Source organism: Dermacentor albipictus, chromosome 10 (assembly GCF_038994185.2).
Source record: "Dermacentor albipictus isolate Rhodes 1998 colony chromosome 10, USDA_Dalb.pri_finalv2, whole genome shotgun sequence".
NCBI lineage: Eukaryota > Metazoa > Arthropoda > Arachnida > Ixodida > Ixodidae > Dermacentor > Dermacentor albipictus.
Window position 1 is genome coordinate 19,655,440 of NC_091830.1, and position 18,030 is coordinate 19,673,469.

Consider the following 18,030-nt stretch of genomic DNA (forward strand, 5'->3'; position numbering starts at 1 on the left):
TCATTCTCTTCGCCTGACGTCAGTAGTCGGTGCGGCGCCGCTATGCGTTCGGAGTTATGGATTAGACATTTTTGAAGAAACAGTAAGGGTGACTTTTCAACGAAGTTTCGTCGCCCAGAAGTACGACATTTCATCGGTGGAAATGGCGACAATGTCTGCACCTTTAGTACTTTGTCTCGCGTTTGCTGCGGAAGGTTAAAACTACGCAAAGAAGAGACAAACGAGGACAATCTTGCTTAAAGTATGAGCCAACTCAAGGACGTCCTACTAAAGTTTGGCGCGGGTGAGCAGTCCTTCCGAAACCACTTGCGCGAACTTGCCGGTATACAAGATATGTATACCTCGGCCCTGCATGCTCCAGCAGCGAACAGCGCCACGATGCTTTGGGCACATCGACTAAGCTGCTGGCACCTTGCGCTGAAGCTTTCCACAGATGGCAGGAAGCAGCGCCGAAAAAAAAAAAGCATTTTAGGAAAATGGCAGGGGGGGGGGAGCAAAATGAGAGGGACGTGATTAAGCAAAGATTCACCCTGGCTAGTCCACTCGCCGATCGCGAAGAAAAAGTTTCCGAAGTCTGAAAATGTCCGAGTGCGCGTGGTCAACGCGACTCAGAATGTTTGCGATGGAGATCAAGAGCGTGAACATTTCCGGGCTTCAGTCCGGCGAAGCTCGGGATGAACAACGAAGCGTGTTTCGCTGACGTTTTCAATAACTTATCATCGTCGCACCCCTAGCGGCCGTTGTCGGCGAAGTAGCACCCTCTGGCCGGCCGGGGCAAGGCCGGCGCTAAAATTGCCGTCGATGACATGGACCGCGAGAAGACAGCTTTTATTACTCCCGATGGCCTGTATCAGTTCAAAGTGATGCCTTTTGGTTTATGTAATGCCCCGGCCACATTTGAACGAATGATGGACGCCCTCCTACATGGTTTCAAGTGGTCCATCCGCCTCTGTTACCTGGACGACGTGATCGTTTTTTCTCCGACATTGCGACACACCTAAAACGTCTATCGACAATCCTGTCTGTTTTCCGTCAGGCGGGCTACAACTGAATTGGTTCAAGTACCACTTCGGTCGTCGTGAAATTTCTGTGCTCGGGCATCTCATCGATTATTCTGGTGTACGCCCTGATCACGATAAAATACGGGCAGTGAAAGACTTTCACGTGCCAACATGTGCCAAGGATGTTCGCAGCTTTTTTGGGCCTTTGCCCAAAAAAATTTCGGACAAACCAACTTCCGTTGGTTTGTCCGAAATTTCGCGAACGTTGCGCGCCCTCTCAATCAGCTCCTCAAGAAAGACGCTGCATTCACTTGGGGCCCTGAGCAAGCTGGTGCTTTCACCGAGATAATTGGGCTGCTTACGTCCCCGCCCATTCTCGCTCACTTTCATGCGTCAGCTCCAACAGGAGTCCGTACGAATGCCAGTGGCCGCGGTATTGGAGCTATCTTGGCAGAGGAATAACAAGGGCGAGAACGTGTTATTGCCCACGCCAGCCGCCTTCTTTCCTCTGCTGAGCGCAATTATTCTATCACCGAACACGAGTGTCTGGCTCTCGTTTGGGCAGTGGGTAAATTCTGCCCCTATTTGTACGGCCGCCAATTCACAGTCATCACTGATCATCACGCTCTGTGTTGGCTATCGTTCTTCAAAGATCCTACAGGGCGCCTTGGCCGCTGGGGTCTGCGCCTTCAAGAATACAACTATTCAGATGTATACAAGACCGACAGGTTACATCAAGATACGGACTGCTTGTCGCTCCATCCTGTCGACCCTACTGACGTTTCTGCGGCCGGCATATCTGTCACCGTTCTCTCCGTGGCTGCTTTTCGCGATATTGGAGCCGAACAACGTCGGGACGCCTCCTTGCGACACCTTATTCAACGGCTCACTTCAATGACGCCCGATCTTTCTCTTCGCATGTTTGAACTTCAATATGGCATATTGTACCGCTCTAACATGCGCCCGGACGGCGCTGACCGACTCTTCGTTGTGCCTGAGCATCTGCGTCAGACTGTTCTCGCCCAGCTTCATGATGTACCGACTGCCGGTCACCTTGGCGTGTCACGGACTTATGACCGCGTTCTTCGGCGCTTCTTTTGTCCTGGTCTATACCGTGACGTCTGCCGTTATGTCGCTGCGTGTGATCTTTGTCAACGACGCAAAAAGCCGACCACACTCCCTGTTGGCCACCTTCAACAACTTGGCGTACCATCAGAACCATTCTTCCGTGTAGATGCTGAACTTTGAGGCCGTTTTCCTACCTCTGCTTCGGGAAACAAGTGAATTGCGTTAGCAACAGACTACGCCACCCGATACGCAATCACACGGGCTCTTCCGACAAGCTGTGCAACCGATGTCGCCGACTTCCTCCTAGAGAACGTCATCCTTCACCACGGCGCCCCTGACAGCCGCTCACCGACCGAGGCCACTACTTTCTTTCTAAAGTTGTAATTGACATTCTACACTCGTGCGCGACTAAACACAAACTTGCTACTGCTTACCATCCACAAACGAACGGTCTAACCGAGCGCCTTAACCGCACCCTTACTGACATGCTGTCCATGTATGTCTCCGCTAACCATCGCGTCTGGGACGTCGCTGCCGTTTGTTAATTTCGCCTATAATTCGTCTCGCCATGATACCGCAGGCTTCTCTCCATTCTTCCTCTTGTTTGGCCGCGACCCTACGCTACCTTACGACACCGTTCTGCTTGCTAGTCTGAATTCCACATCCGACTGCGCCCGTGAAGCCATACTCAAAGCACAAAAAGCGCGCCATATTGCCCGCCGTCGACTTGTGGAGTCGCAGGACAATCAGCGGCGCTTACGTGACGCCCGCCATCGTGACGTCCATTACACACCGGACGCCCTGGTTCTCCTTTGGTCGCCGTGGCGACGCGTTGGCCTCTCGGAGAAGTTCATCATCATCATCAGCCTGGTTACGCCCACTGCAGGGCAAAGGCCTCTCCCATACTTTTCCAACAACCCCGGTCATGTACTAATTGTGGCCATGCCGTCCCTGCAAACTTCTTAATCTCATCCGCCCACCTAACTTTCTGCCGCCCCCTGCTACGCTTCCCTTCCCTTGGGATCCAGTCCGTAACCCTTAATGACCATCGGTTATCTACCCTCCTCATTACATGTCCTGCCCATGCCCATTTCTTTTTCTTGATTTCAACTAAGATGTCATTAACTCGCGTTTGTTCCCTCACCCAATCTGCTCTTTTCTTATCCCTTAATGTTACACCTATCATTCTTCTTTCCATAGCTCGTTGCGTCGTCCTTAATTTGAGTAGTACCCATTTCGAAAGCCTCCAGGTTTCTCCCCCGTAGGTGAGTGCTGGTAAGACACAGCTATTATATATTATATTATATTATCGGAGAAGTTAGTGTTCCTGTATATGCTCCCTACAGGAACACTAGGAGAAGTTACTTTCACGCTACTCTAGCCCTCACCGTGTCTTGCGACAAGTAACTGACGTCACGTACGAAATTGCCCCTCTTGAGCCAACCGTGGCTCAGCATCGCTGCGGCGTGGTCCACGTCGCGCGTCTTAAGTTGTATCACTTGCCCGCCTCCTAACCAGCACCGAGCCGGTGCTTCAGCCGCCGGGGGTCATGTGACACGCTGACGAAGATGTTTTCATCTTGGTCGGAAAGAACACGACGCTCTGGACTTCGCGCGCTGTCTACCATCTTGTCAGCTGCCACAATTATTGTAGATATCCTGTAAATATACGTCTGACTGCTTTTAACCGCATATCAATATTTACTTCTAGAGAGAGAGAGAGATAGAGAGATAGGAAAGGGGTAAGGCAGGGAGGTTAACCAGAGAAAAAAAAATCTGGTTGGCTACCCTACGCTGGGGAGAGAGGGGAGGGGGAGGTAAAGTGGTAACAAAGTAGAGATAAGGAAGGAGCATAGACACACAATCACAATCGGTCACTGTCACCGAACACTGTCATCGCACAGCACAGTGACACTTGCCGCACTATCAACATCTGTTCAGGCTACAGCCGCCTGTCTTCTAGGCCTACTTCTAGGTTGTGGATGCACTTACGAAACAAAGGCGATGCTTTATTTCCTACGTAAACATATGTTCACGCCCAACCCGGGAGGGTAGGCAAAAGGAGGGTAAATGCTGCTTACCACCATGCAACTGCCTAGCTTCGACTGCTAGCTAACACAAGAACGGTGGTCAGAATTGGGTGTATGCGTGTGGGGAAGTAAAAGGGCAAGAACAGAGGCTATCAGCGAGGGGTAAAGAAGGCAGCTATTTACCTATGTACAATACGGCGACTAGGTAAAATTTTAGCCATAGTTCATTTGCGGAGCGACTTCCTCAAGAAAGACGGAGGAAAAAAAAAATATAGCGAGAGGATTCGCTCCTGCGCTCACTTTCACCGAGCTTATACTGCACCAGCAGCTAGTGCAGAGAGCGAGAAGGCGTCCTCTGTAGCGAGATCAACAAGGTCGCACTCCGGCGAGACCGCGTAAAGCGTGCGGGGCCCCACGAGGGAGACAAATAACAAGTGGTCATTTGCCCGACGCGTTGCACTAGACAGACAGGAGAAAGCCAGTGCTGCAGCCGCCGCCACCTCGACGCGACGCTGCGGCGGCCCCAGCACGGCTCCCGGCTAGCTGATCGCCACCTGCGTTCGTAAACTCTCCGTATTCCCCCATTGTTGCCGCACTGCGGAGAGGGAAACGACGCATCTGTGTAACGGGCCACGAGGCAGCATGCGTCCTTCCCCACGCGCGTCAGCTGTTGCGTGCAGCGCGTGCAGACGCGGCGAGCGCAGTTCCAGCCAATCAAGTGTCAACCCAGGCGCCGTGTTACTCCCCCGCCGTGGTTGTCGCGCGTGCGCATGCGCGCGCGCACGCGCAGATGCGTACTTCGCGAGTTCGTCTGCTCTCTGGATCCCCTCGCATATAAAACGCCGATTAAGCAATGTGAGAAGCAAAAAGTAAGTGACAAAAAAGCGAGCAATCTACAAAGGTGTTCAGCGTGCTACACCCGACAACTTTGGTAACGGCGGCACAAGGAAAAAGCGCCAAGTCTCTGTGGAGCATCAAACAACTCTGAAATTAGGGGGGTGCTGAAAATGCGGCTTTGCCTTGGTGGCTGTCTCCTTTCGAAGCGGGTCGTGCATAAGCATCTTCTGCTAGCAAAGCCACCTGCACGCAACCTGTGCATACGAGTGTTCATCGGCATATAGAAACTCGGCGAAACGCACACGCATACTTAAAAGCACACATACGCTATTGTACGCTGGCAGGAACACAAGGCTGCGGATTAGTTTTCGGCTCGCAGGACTGATGCCCGGGAACTTCTGTCTGCTACTAGTTCTGCGGGCAGTCGCCCGCATTGATTCGTACGTTCAAAAAAATAATAATAAATAATAAAAAAAAGAAAGACGGAGCTTCGCCCTTGAGAACGCGAGTGTACGCGCTACCCTTTGTCTCGCAAGCTGCCCAGTCGACCCGTTGACGTGCCGGTGGCCGCGAACAAACTGCACGCAACTACGGCTTAGAGACACGCCAGGCCCAACGTTGCTTGCGTGCAAAAAAGAACAGCGCAGACCGGTGGCGCCGACTGAACGAATAGTTCGCCGGGGCGAAACACGCATGAACTATGGGCGAAACAAGTGCGCGAGAGAAAGTGAAAAAATGAAAAAAATGAAAAAACAAAAACAATGACGAAGGATAAAGCCACTGAAGAGCGAAGGGCGACATAGCGCTCGCAGTCGTACGCTGTCTCTACGAACGTGAGGACGATCTCGGATAACCGTGCAGTGTGTGCCGCCTTCTGGGCTTTCGTTTCTTTCCCCCCCGCCCCGAATTCCAGGAACGGCTTCGTCGGCTCCGTTTTTTTTTTTTCTGCTCCACCGCATCACACCGCAGCATCGTCCTGCCGTGCCATCGAATGTAACACAAACAAAAAAAGCAGTGAGAAAGCCGGCTGCACAAAAAGGACCGCGAGTGTCTTTGAAAACCACGAACGGGTGAGCAGCTTGTGGCGCCTGCCACGTCTTTTGCCGATACGGAAGTCGATGCGATCCCTTTTTTCTCGTTCGATGGATGGTTGAATGTTATGAGCGTCCACTTTGCAACGGGGCAGTGGGTTGCGCCACCAAGCTCTTGCTAATGTACTGCTTAATGTCCTGCGTAGGTTAAAAAAGCGACTCCTTCAAGCAAGCCGACCTCTAGTGGAGGGAAAAAAAAAGTACGCGATAGAAGTGAATCTGTCAGGTTGCGTGCAGTGTATTGGTGACGCAGAGAGTAGAAAGTGTAATTTAAAAATGTACGAATTAGCGCGTCGGATGCTTGGTCCATGAAAGCAAAAAAAAAAAGAAGAAAGCAAAGAAGTGTTAAGAGTTATTTTGGTTTCGCGAGCAATGTTAACACCTTTTAACTTCAAGATTTTGAGCGACTTCAAGTTGGTACTGCTCCGGATTTCCGACTCAGAAAAAATCCACCTGTCAACTGGCTACGTGGACTGCCTCGCAGGAAAGCCCGTCATAGGCCACGCGTTGTGAAAGACTCAAAAGTTATATTGCTGTCGCGCTAGGAAGACAGACTCGGTTCTTTGCGTTGGTGCACCTCTACAAGGGATGATAATGAATAAGAGTATGATTTACGCGGCGCTATTGCGATCAGATGCCAGACACTACGAAGTTCTTTTTTAATTATTATTCTTACTTTTTTGTTCAGTTCAGTTCACTACATTACAATGAAAAGTTTACTGGTTCTGCCATCTGCCTTTTCTCTTGTTTCTTATCGGAAAAATTGAGCAGTGTTAAAAAAAATAAGTGCAAGCTTTTCTTATGTACATAACGACATTCTTGTTCAAACTGCCGTATGTCGAAACCACGGCTGCATGCTTATCCAAATCAGAGTATTCAATCCTAGAATTCAATCCTCATGAGCATCCACTCATTAAAAAAAACATTATCGGTCCTTTAATTCTACAGAAATTCTTTCCTCGCGCGTAAGACCTACGTTGTTGTTGTTGTTCATGTGCGTGCAAAACATGGCTCGTACCCACAGTAGGGTAATACCAATAATGGGGTAATTTTATGGCGCAAGCCTTATATCTCTGTTTCAAGGTCGCGTTGTGAGGTACAGAAAATCACCACTGCTGACGAGTTCATCGTCGTGTTCTTCCACATCGCTTCTTCCCCACCGATGCCGCTAATGATTCCCCAAAAGAGGCACAGTTAATTATTATAGAGTTAATTAAAGCACTTGAACCCTCGACCTCTGGTGGGAGTCCAACCGGTGACCTTTGGTATTAATTAGGGCGAAGTTGATTAAGGCATAGGTAATTAAGGTCGCTTTAATGAAGGCTCTCGAAACCAGGCCTTTAATGGGAGAAAACAAGTAATAAGAAGTAACAAAGGATCTAAATGAGAATGTCAAGTAACTTAATGGACGTCTCTTGAGGGCGCGGGCTTTCGCTTTGACCTTCTTTGGCGGATGCTAAAGTGACTGTAAATTTTGCGTTCAGTTAATGGCCAATAATAAAGCACACAACGAAAAGGTGTGACTGCGAATAAAACAGCGTTTATGTAATTGAGCAGCGAGACCAAATAACTGGACGGTGAAATTTAAAACCAATGAATAAGATTGATTTCAAAATTTTGAATGATAGTAATTTAAGATATATACCGTATAGGCAGAGCAGGTAACGTAGAAATTAGTATCGTGCGCGTCTTCTTGCATGGATGAAAGCACTCACTACGTCAGACAGGGCCCTGTGACCAGAAGCGAGTACCATGGGACAAGCGTTCCGTCCTTTCCTCATTTTCGCGATATCAATATTTTTTTCTTCTTTCAGTTCTTTCATTTATTGCGCGCAGCGCAGGTCAGTCTTTCTATAGATGTTTCATATCACGGGCTGCTCTTTCCTTTCGGCAATCTTGGCGGCAAAGTGAATGCGATGTTTGCACTTTCTGAAGTCAATGACGTTTCACTTGCATCAGCGGCACTTTCATAACAATTGGACGCCTGTACCGCGCGAAACATTTCTTCCAGCTGTCATCACATCAAGACAAAACCGTGAACATCGTTAAGTATTTTGATATCCTTAAACTCACGATTTGAGTACTCCAAGTATTTCTGCGAACGCTTGAAGCAAGAAGCGTGATCTATAAATCGAAACCGATCAATAAAGAATACTTTCAGTGTAGCCGACAATTCAATTCGAAAGTCGTTCGGAGCAAGGTGATCATTAAAGGAAAAAATGTGACAAACACATTTGGCGACAGAGTGATGAAATATGCAACAGATCTAATGAATCCATATACAACGAGGCTTTGTGTGAGTGCACAAAGAGTCGAAACACAAGAAAATCAATGCGCTCACGCACACACACACAAAATCACATAAACATGCACAAACACACACACGCAAGCGCAGGTGGACCCAAATTATACCGAGCCTTTTGTTAAGCGGAGTTACTGACTGCTAGCGAGTACGACGGACGCCTTGAACGCTTCATGGTTTCACAGGCAGCGTGCGCATACGTACGTAGCGCAAGTGGAATTCATTCTGTCCGCAAGAAACGTTTACTTCCTCGTTGCCATGCAGCCGCGGATGCCAGAAGGCGAGCTTTCTGGTTCTTTTCCTTTCTCTGCACGGCCGGCGCAGCCGCGCATGCGCGGAGGAGAGCGCCATCTGGTGGTGCTGCAAGGAACCCAGCAGCGCACGCGTTGCTCCGCTGTGATTGGTTGGCCCCACACTGCAAGGGCGCAGCAAGGCCGCAGCGCCCATGTACAGGAAACCCGGCGAGGTTCGCAAAGGTTAAAAGCGGCCAGCTGTTATTCGCTCGCGGTTTCATCGGAGCGCGCGCGACGCCTGTAATGTGCTCACGACGCCACGGCCTGTTGTTTCTTGACGGCTTGTTTTTTTTTTCAAACGTTTGTTATCAAATGCGTTCTGTTGAGGGTTACGCGAATTATGTGCAAGAGGCAACTGCAGACAAACACGCAAACATGGCTTTATCGCCTAATTTCTATAGTCTTTTCTTTTTCGTTTTATGTGGCATCTTTTCATCTTCTGAGATATTTGTTCTTTAACCAGTCAGTATTTGGTTTACTGAAGTACGTGCACTCATGTGAAGCAAGCAGTAAGTGGACACGGCAATATTTGCTCCCACTGCAGCTATATAAGAACTTTGGAGGAGGTCTCACAGTGATGCCGTGCTTTCTTGTTTTTTTTTTCTTGCTGCATTGGTACTGATGACATGATCGGAGAAGAAACTGCAAGGTGTCGGCAACTTTCCAAGTCTTGTAATGAGTCTTCACACGGGACTACAGTATAGAACAGAATAATAGAATAAAGGTGTGACGCCCAGCCACGTGGCCTGTTCCATGCAGTCCAAGCGTTCAACATTTATTCCAGCTCGTGCCATCCCGCTTAGAAAACAACAGAATAATAAAAAGTGAGATGCCCTGAACGGAGAACAATAATTGGACAGATTTGAGTAATCCGTTTTCTTTTTCCTTCCTCACTGTCAGCACCACGCTACTGCCTGAAACTGAACGTTCTACCGACCAATAATGTTCCGAAAATAGGCGACATTTTCCGGCTTTTTAGCCCCCCCCCCCCCAAAGAAAACCTGGTCTGCGTTTTTTTCTCCTTCTGCGAACGTATCAAGTCGTCACACTTGTCTGAGTGTACAAAGCTGTACCGCTTGGTTTGAACATACGTAGCAAGCGATGACAGGTGGAGCTTGTGCACATTTATATGACAGGTGTACGTGTAGTCATATATTTATAAGAGTTGTGCATATGACCGGTGGAGCTTGTGCATATTTTATTCGGTAATTCATAACTCTGTTTGGTATTTACCGACTTTCCAACCCTGAAGAAATTTCGATGGCGGTGTAATGCAAATACACTCGTGTATGTAAATTTAGGTGCGCGATGAGTAACTCCAGGGGGTCAAAATTAATATGCCTTCAACCCCCTCTCTGCGGCTTGCCTCGTAATCATATCGTGGTGATGGCGCGTAAAATTGCATAATTTATTTTTGTCTTGAAAACAGGTTATGAAAGCGCAGAATTTGTCGGCTCTTCCCTACACTTTGCCAGACGGCTTTCTGGCAAGGTAAACTGCGCCGATCCCGAAGGCAATGTATCAGGGGTGGTCCGAAACATGGCGCCGCAGACGTGCTTCCGGCTCTGAAATTGCTCCCGTTGCCTGGAGTCAACAAAAGCACAGCCTTTGTCATCACTCTTTGTTACTTGGAGGGCGCCGTCGGTGACGCATGGGTGTGGACAAAACACACTAAAAGTAGTGACTCGCTGGGAATATCCTCATAGCAGTGCACGAAGAATGTCCTCGCAAGAGTATTAATGTGGATCTTTTCATCTATTGCCGTGTCCACTTGCTGCTTGCTTCGCATGAGTGCACGTACTTCAGTAAACCAAATACTGACTGGTTAAAGAACAGATATCTCAGAAGATGAAAAGATGTGAATGTAATCTGGGCCGATTTTGTAATCAGTGTAGTGGTATTGTAGGCAGGCAGTGCGTCACAGCATCGACATGTACGCATCATGTCATTGACCAATAGATCTAACAACTTAGCGCATCTCAGCAGCACATCTCAGCGGGTCTATCGGAAGCTATTGTTCGAATTGGACAATCAGCCTGTCGATTTCTGTCCAATTTCAGCGTATACTGGCGTCACAGAACCGCATACTTAGGGGTTCTTATTTTTTGTTAATGCTGGACCAGAGTTATGATGAATGATACTCTTCCGACTCTTGGACCATTGTTGAGGTGAAGATCCCACCACCAGGTTATCACAAATTTTCAACCAGATTTTAAGCTAACCTCTACTGAACATAGCCTGGTGTCGAATTTCATTCTGAAGTGATTGTCCGCTTCCTTTACTGTGGAGGCTTATTTCACATCTGAAATAAACTTATCAACACTTGAAGCTTGAAGTTTATTTTTTTTTACTTTCCGACAAGTTGACAAGTTGCAAGAGGCTGGGAAGAAAAGCGGCAAATGTGGCTTGAAAAACACCACGCCCGCTATTAACGCCCAGTTACTTCAACGAACATGCAACAGAACTGAGTTTTTGCTCGCGTCATCCGCTATTTCATTGCCGTTCACCTTACACTTGGCCGGTTTGTTCGAAGTATTAGGAGATCGGTCGTGCACGCGTAATGCGCATTAATTAGGTTGACGGTACGGGCACATCGGTGGTTTCAGCTAGGTTTCGTCGTGACGGTGCTGCGCATGCAACAAAATACATTATATAAGCTCGGTGAGTGGCCTCCGAGATCAACGTTCGGACGCCATGTTTGGCGAGTGTTACACTCTGCTTGTGTGCTCAACAGAGTTAGCCTATACAGTAAATCCAGTGCTTCAGGTTCCGTGAGGACGGAATGAAAGGACCCTTGCATAAAGACATATCACTGCACATGCATAAAATAGAAAACAAAGAAGAAAAAAAAACAATTTAGCATTGTGAGAAATCTGCAACATCCCCTAAGCTATCCGCGGTTTCTCGCATTGTAGTTCTTCGTATTGTTTAGATGTTCACCGCTTTACTACGCTGCTTCGTCAGTAAAAATTGTTACATTGTCTCGAATTCACTATCTTTTATGATCCGAGACAGTCGCTCCAGATACACACTGTATCTATTTTTTGGGCCACCGTTGTGGCATAGAAATCCGCCTGACCTTTACCACCAGCTCTGCTATCTCGAAGCGTGAAGCAGGTGTTGCTAGCGTCGACAGTTTTGTTAGTCTTACAACCTGTCATCTTCTTGAGTGTTTTGACACCGATGTTCGCTCTTGCTGGGTAGCGACGTGACAGAAATAATGCATGGCCTTCTAAGAGAGTGAAATTCGCGAGCTGATTTGAATGCCGGCATTTTGCAAATGGGGACGTCGAACGTCACATCCAATGCGGAAGAACTTTCCGTCAGCCGAAATACGCATCTGAAATCAGCTAGAAACAAAACGAATTACTTCCTTTCAAAGCGGGCAAAGCTATTTGGAAATACTCTCGAATTGGGGAAGCTTGCACAGAAGCAAAAAAGTTGAAAACACCGTTAAGCTTACCAAAGTGAAAGGTCGATACTTACAGCGGTCAGTGAAGCATTTGCCCGGCTGGTTTAACATGACAGACACTACTTCTCTGCACCGGTAAACCCGCATGTCCCGTTTATTCTTCAAACTGTGAATCGTCACTCATCCGTCCACATCGGCATGTGAAGTCGGAAAAATGTACTCGCTTTTACCAATGTACCTTCAGTCAAACACGAGATTCGAACTTCTCAGCCCTTCCTTGCACCATCCAGCCTTGGAAGGGTCTCTCGTAATATGTAGTTAACATTCGCAATTTACAAGAGTTAAGGGATTCAGTACTGTCAGTTTGTTTGTGTCCATGTCTTTGTTCGTTCGTTTCCGTATTTTTCGCGCCGATTATATATTGTCATCTAAGGGCCAGTACGCCAAACAGCGAGCGGTTTTAGCCCACCAATACTATCGTTTTTTCTCGGCTAACAGAACATTGTGTGCTACAACAGGCTCTAAACTGCTAAAGAGTTCTTGGGTAAAAAACACCATTTTGTTACTCATAGCAGCAACATATTCATATATTGCTTGCAAAAACACCAAACCCAATAATACATAACTAGCCAGTTATATCTACAGTGTATTGAAGGTAAGCTCCGAGTCCTTTTCATTATTCTTCACCCAATGTTCCAATTTGGTACGGGGCAGTTATTCCCCCATTTCAAGTGCAAAAGAAAGAGATCGAAATCTCCGATTCGAAACATTTACAACGGGAGAATGCCGTGAGGGGCGGAGCTGTCTGCAGAACAAAAATGAGGTGGCAGTTGACGCCATCTTAACCCCTTCGTGCGACGATTCCTGCACGTTTCATGCGTTGTCAAAATTATGAAAACCGCACTGATGTAGAACGGGTTAAGGATTTTCGATTCTTTGGCGTCCTTTGTCAAGTTTACATGTGCACTTTATGTGACAAATCTCTACGGGAATGTCAGACATGAGAACATTAACCATATAGCTACCGACTGTGTCTGAGATACTCGAAAAACCGCTATCCCACCGCATGATAAACGTGCCTAATGTATAAGCGTCATGAAAAACAACGAAAGACGTGAACCTAGGTGACATCTCACTGGCACCTATAGCAAAGCCCAGTGCACATGCGCAAAACGTTCAATCACAGCTATCGCTTGCCTTAGCTTTTTCTTGTCGACGCGAGGTGGTGTCAAGTAGCAGAGACCTCTTCGAGATGCGCTCCATTACTTGGGCCCCAAGCTATCTTCCTAGCCCAGTCAATGTCAACGCAAAGTTAATGCTGGCCGAAAATGGACCTCACAATCTCTCAATATCATTATTTTCATTAGCGCTTTTGCTTTTGGTGCACTGCATCTGCACACAGAAAAATGCATGCAGGGCGTGAAAGGGATAAATGTAAACCTACGGAACCATTCGATGTGTACATGCTACATCCTTTACAATGGCGAAGCCGTAGAGGTACAACGCGAGGAAGACCGCGGCAATACGAACGAACACATTTAATTCCATTCCATTTATGTTCCACTTGCCATTGAAACAGGTCTGAAAAATTGACAATAAATGCCAATTTTGCTATCGCATTTCGCTATCGCAGTTTAGCTACCGCAATTGAGCTATCGCAATTTAGCTATTGCTGTTTAGCTACCACAATTTTCCCGAAGGGCGAAATTGCGACAGCGAAGCTGCTAAACCTACGATAGCAAAGTTTACCGTTGCACTTAGACTCCTCGAACGTTATTTTAACTATACGAGGATCCTCGCACCCTTAAAAGCTTTGAGATCTCGAGGCGCGGCAATGAAGTTACATCATCTCTAGATAATGAGCACTATATTGCTTTGCAATTTTGAATCGTCTGAGAACACTTAAGAAAAAAGAAATGCCTTGAGAATGAAACGTTTGATGAATTTTATTCGCACGCAGCAATTCTCAATATTGCTGAGTAATAATTTAATGAAGATCGTAAGACCTGCTTTGAGGAACTTTGGCGGTTGGCTATTATAGCATCTGCCTTGTATATATGGCGTAGAGAAGCATACATACTTTTTTCTTGCACTGCCTATTTAATGACCAGAACGGGAACAAAGACGACGACAACGGATGGTGCGGGTGGCGCCCGTCCTCGTCATCAAGTGAACAGCACAAGAAAAAACTACTAACAGCCACTAACTAGCCTAGTTCATTGCCCTTATATAGATACAGCATACATACACATAATTATATGGAAAACGTCACGGCGACAGTGGAAATTCACTTCGGGTGTTCGCAAGCTGCTATCGCAATAAAAACATTTACGCAGGAACTCCTGTGGGAGTTGTCTAAGCATGCGTAAGCATAGTGCCACTTCCTCACCTCCGCTGATGATGATGATGATCATCATCATCATAAGCATCCTATTTATGTCCACTACAGGACGAAGGCCTCTCCCTGCGATCTCCAATTACCCCTGTCCTGCGCCAACCGATTCCAACTAGCACCAGCAAATTTCTGCATTTCGTCGCACCACTTATAGTCTTCTGCCGTTCTCTACTGCACTTCCCTTCTCTTGTTACCCATTCTGTCATCCTAATGGTCCGACGGTTATCTAATCTGCGCTTTACATGGTGTCATTACCAGTGTTACTAAACTTGATCCGACCAGTGTAAACGACGGCGCTGCGACGACACGAACTGCTGCGGACGGCAGCGCAACGTGAACTGATGACGCGAGCAGACTACTGCAGCTGGCGACACCAGGTGCGCTGATGACGTTCCTGTGATTATAGGCCGTCATTGCTTTTTAGCACCTTATCCAGCCGCGTCGAACCATTATGAACCGTGATCTACCGCACTCCGGCGACGGCTGCGCGGCCACATTTTGAAAGCGATCAGCGATGGCGACAGAGAGCGCCGACTGCCGACAGCCTTGTGCGCTCTCGCCGCCGAGCTCGCGTTGAAGAAAGAGGCAGCACGAAAGGGAATTCACTCGCTGCTGCGGGCGCTATCTTGAAAACGATCGTCTTACGGGACGGACGGACGGACAGTTTTTCTTATTCGGTAAGCATAGAAATGCTTCCGCATTTAAAGTAGTAATTGAATTCCTGAGTAGAAATAGTGTCCTTTAATACGTTACAGAAATATGGTAGAACTTAAGTGGAAGGAGCGCCCTTGGACATCGGTTCTTCTTTCTGTGAAGCTTCTAGTGTCTATATGGCCCTATAATTTTGTTTCACAAAGGATCTCTTAAGTAAGCGGAACGAACATGCAAAAATGTTTCACTTACTCTAGGAACATATGTTTAACGAGATTCGGAGTGTGGTTCCGCAATGCCGCGCAACCGCTTGGCTGGCTGTTTTCCTTGTTATTCTTTCTTCTTTTGTCAGGAACCGAGAGAATATACTTGGACAATGGCGAAAGCTCGGCTGACGCAACTGAATGCCCAAACTCCCAGCATAAAGATGGAAGGAGGGCAAGGACGTGCAGGTGTGTACGCGACAATGCATAGGAAGTCGTGCGCGGCGTTCGGATGTCCATTTAAATGTCCTTTTTCTTTCGTGCGCTATCTCACTACACGCACCGGAGACACGTACGCCTGGCTGATGTAATAACCTATTTTCTTCACTTTACAGTGAATATCGTTTTCTCGATCATTTCATACATACATACATACATACATACATACATACATACATACATACATACATACATACATACATACATACATACATACATACATACATACATACATACATACATACACACACATCCATCCATCCATCCATCCATCCATCCATCCATCCATCCATCCATCCATCCATCCATCCACCCATCCATCCATCCATCCATCCATCCATCCATCCATACATACATACATACATACATACATATATACATACATACACACATACATATGTGATACAAAGGGCTTCTATGCCCTTTGTCTCACAATGCTACATACCATTCTCGGGGGACCAACCACGAGAGGGCACATACTGTCAGGGTTGTCGGACGATCTCGCCGCTGCCACCAGCTGTAAGGGTTGTAGGTCGTAGGGAGAAACTTGGGAGGACAGGACTAGGCGATCAGGATTTATTTACAGATATTTGCATTAGAACAAGAGATACAGTCAACAGTCTAGCGTGGCTCCCAAATGGAGCACGCAAGACAAAGCATTCAGCATACGAGCACGATCACAGAGCACACTGAGGAGCACACCCCAGCAGCGACAAACAGCTGCTTATAAACACTCCGTGCTCTCTATATCCCTAGGTGAGGGAAACGTTCGACCAGTCATCGTAGCCGAGCCGCCTTCGAGCGCCAGGGCTTACACACACACACGTACGCACTCGTTTCACAGCCCCCACCGAGGGGAGACGGGCTTCGCAGAACTCGGGGCTTGCGTCTTGACGGAGGCGCCTCTTATTCCCCAAGCTGACCCCCGCAACGTGGCCGCCGGTTCTCCGTTGTCTTGCTTCCTGAAAGGCGCGTGGGACGTTGCCGCCAGATACATTCCCTCGGGAACACGCCACCGCCGATCTGGTCTGCTCACGGCAGACCAGATCAGCGGTGGCGTGTTCCGTAACAAAGCCTGGTTCGTCGAACTCATCTCGGCAATTCCGCGACGAAGAGTTGCGGACGCGGCGTATTGTCCGCCGCACACAGACGGTCGCGCAGCAGACATCGTGACGCCGAGAGGCCAGAGGATGACGGTGGCTTTCCAGAAAACGCCAACCCTGCTGCTGCAGCTGGCTGAGAAACATTGCGTGTTGGCACCTCGGCAGGCCTTTCCTAACAATATCCAGAGGCACATATAACGACTGGTCCAATGAATGGAGTAGACTAAATGTAAGATATATAAGAAAATAAAAGACACCGTTATTACGAGGTATTTCATCAAGAGGTCTGTGCGCTTCCGAAATGCCTAAGAACCGACATTATATGTCTAGGCGTCATTATGTCGGGATGTATTGGCTGGTCACGCAGAACACGGGTGCGCTCATTGGCAATACCTGATACAGGTAAACACTGAGGGCTGTATCAGTTGTCTGTTCGGCGACAAAGATCATTTACATATACGTACGCATTTTCATTAAACTGAGAGGTTAGTCAAAGCTCCACATTAAAAAAGCAGACGTCCGCGATTCGAATGGCTCTGAATTAGTGCAACAACAGCGGGCTTCTACAATGGACATGACGTGCGCTCGATAATTTGTTATTTACTGATATTGTTATTTTTTTGCGTTGCAACGTCTCTTCGTCTGCACCATCGCTTGCTATGGCCCCCGAAATACGTGGACAGCCGCCACCCCTCTCGGAGGCTGCGCGGCGCCGGGCTCGCATTGTGCAAATGCTACGGCGGCTCGACGGCGCTCTGTTTAGTATGTTTAGCATGTTTGACACCCAACAGCGCAGTGTCATAGCGCTCTGAGTTTCACTTATGTTTCCGTGTGGTGCGAAGTAGTGTTTACTTTTCTTTGCGGAAAGGCGAGAGTGAAGTTGGGGACGAAGAAGCATCCTGATTGCGAAGAACAACAACGACAGCGTAACAGAAAGGACGCATAGACAATAAATGCAGTTTTCAGCAACTGCAACGAAATTTTGGACTGTATAAAAAGCCTACATTCAGGCAGTGCAGATATAAAGGAGCCTTGGCACAAAATTTCACGTTTGAAACGCGAAGGGGTGCGTCTCAATAAACTTACAGAAATAGACACCTCTGACACGCAGACTGAAACCGCTCTCCGGAAGTGACGCATGACCAAGAACGTTGTGAACTTAGTTCAGCTCCTTGACATGACCTCCGAGATGCCCGCGACACGCTCACGAATCTTGGAGGCGATGTGCTGAGATGTATGTCGTAGTCGGTAACCACCAGAAACATGCGCCATCTGCTTAATAATAAAGGCAACTGCCAAACTTGCAGCTTTGCCAAGATTTAATGTATACTGAATTCTGCTCATTTGCAACCAATTTAGCCAAAGT

The 18,030-nt window shown here is 47.7% G+C and overlaps 1 protein-coding gene across 1 annotated transcript in view; it reads left to right on the forward strand.

The window, feature by feature from the left end:
* Positions 1-5,646: 5,646 nt before the first annotated feature.
* The window catches only part of LOC135911482 (G1/S-specific cyclin-D2-like), a 353,997-nt gene continuing 341,613 nt past the window's right edge, over positions 5,647-18,030 (forward strand). Inside the window, exon 1 of the mRNA XM_065443790.2 lies at positions 5,647-6,005. The gene's annotated coding sequence lies outside the window, so the exon portion shown is untranslated. The remainder of the gene's footprint in view (positions 6,006-18,030) is intronic.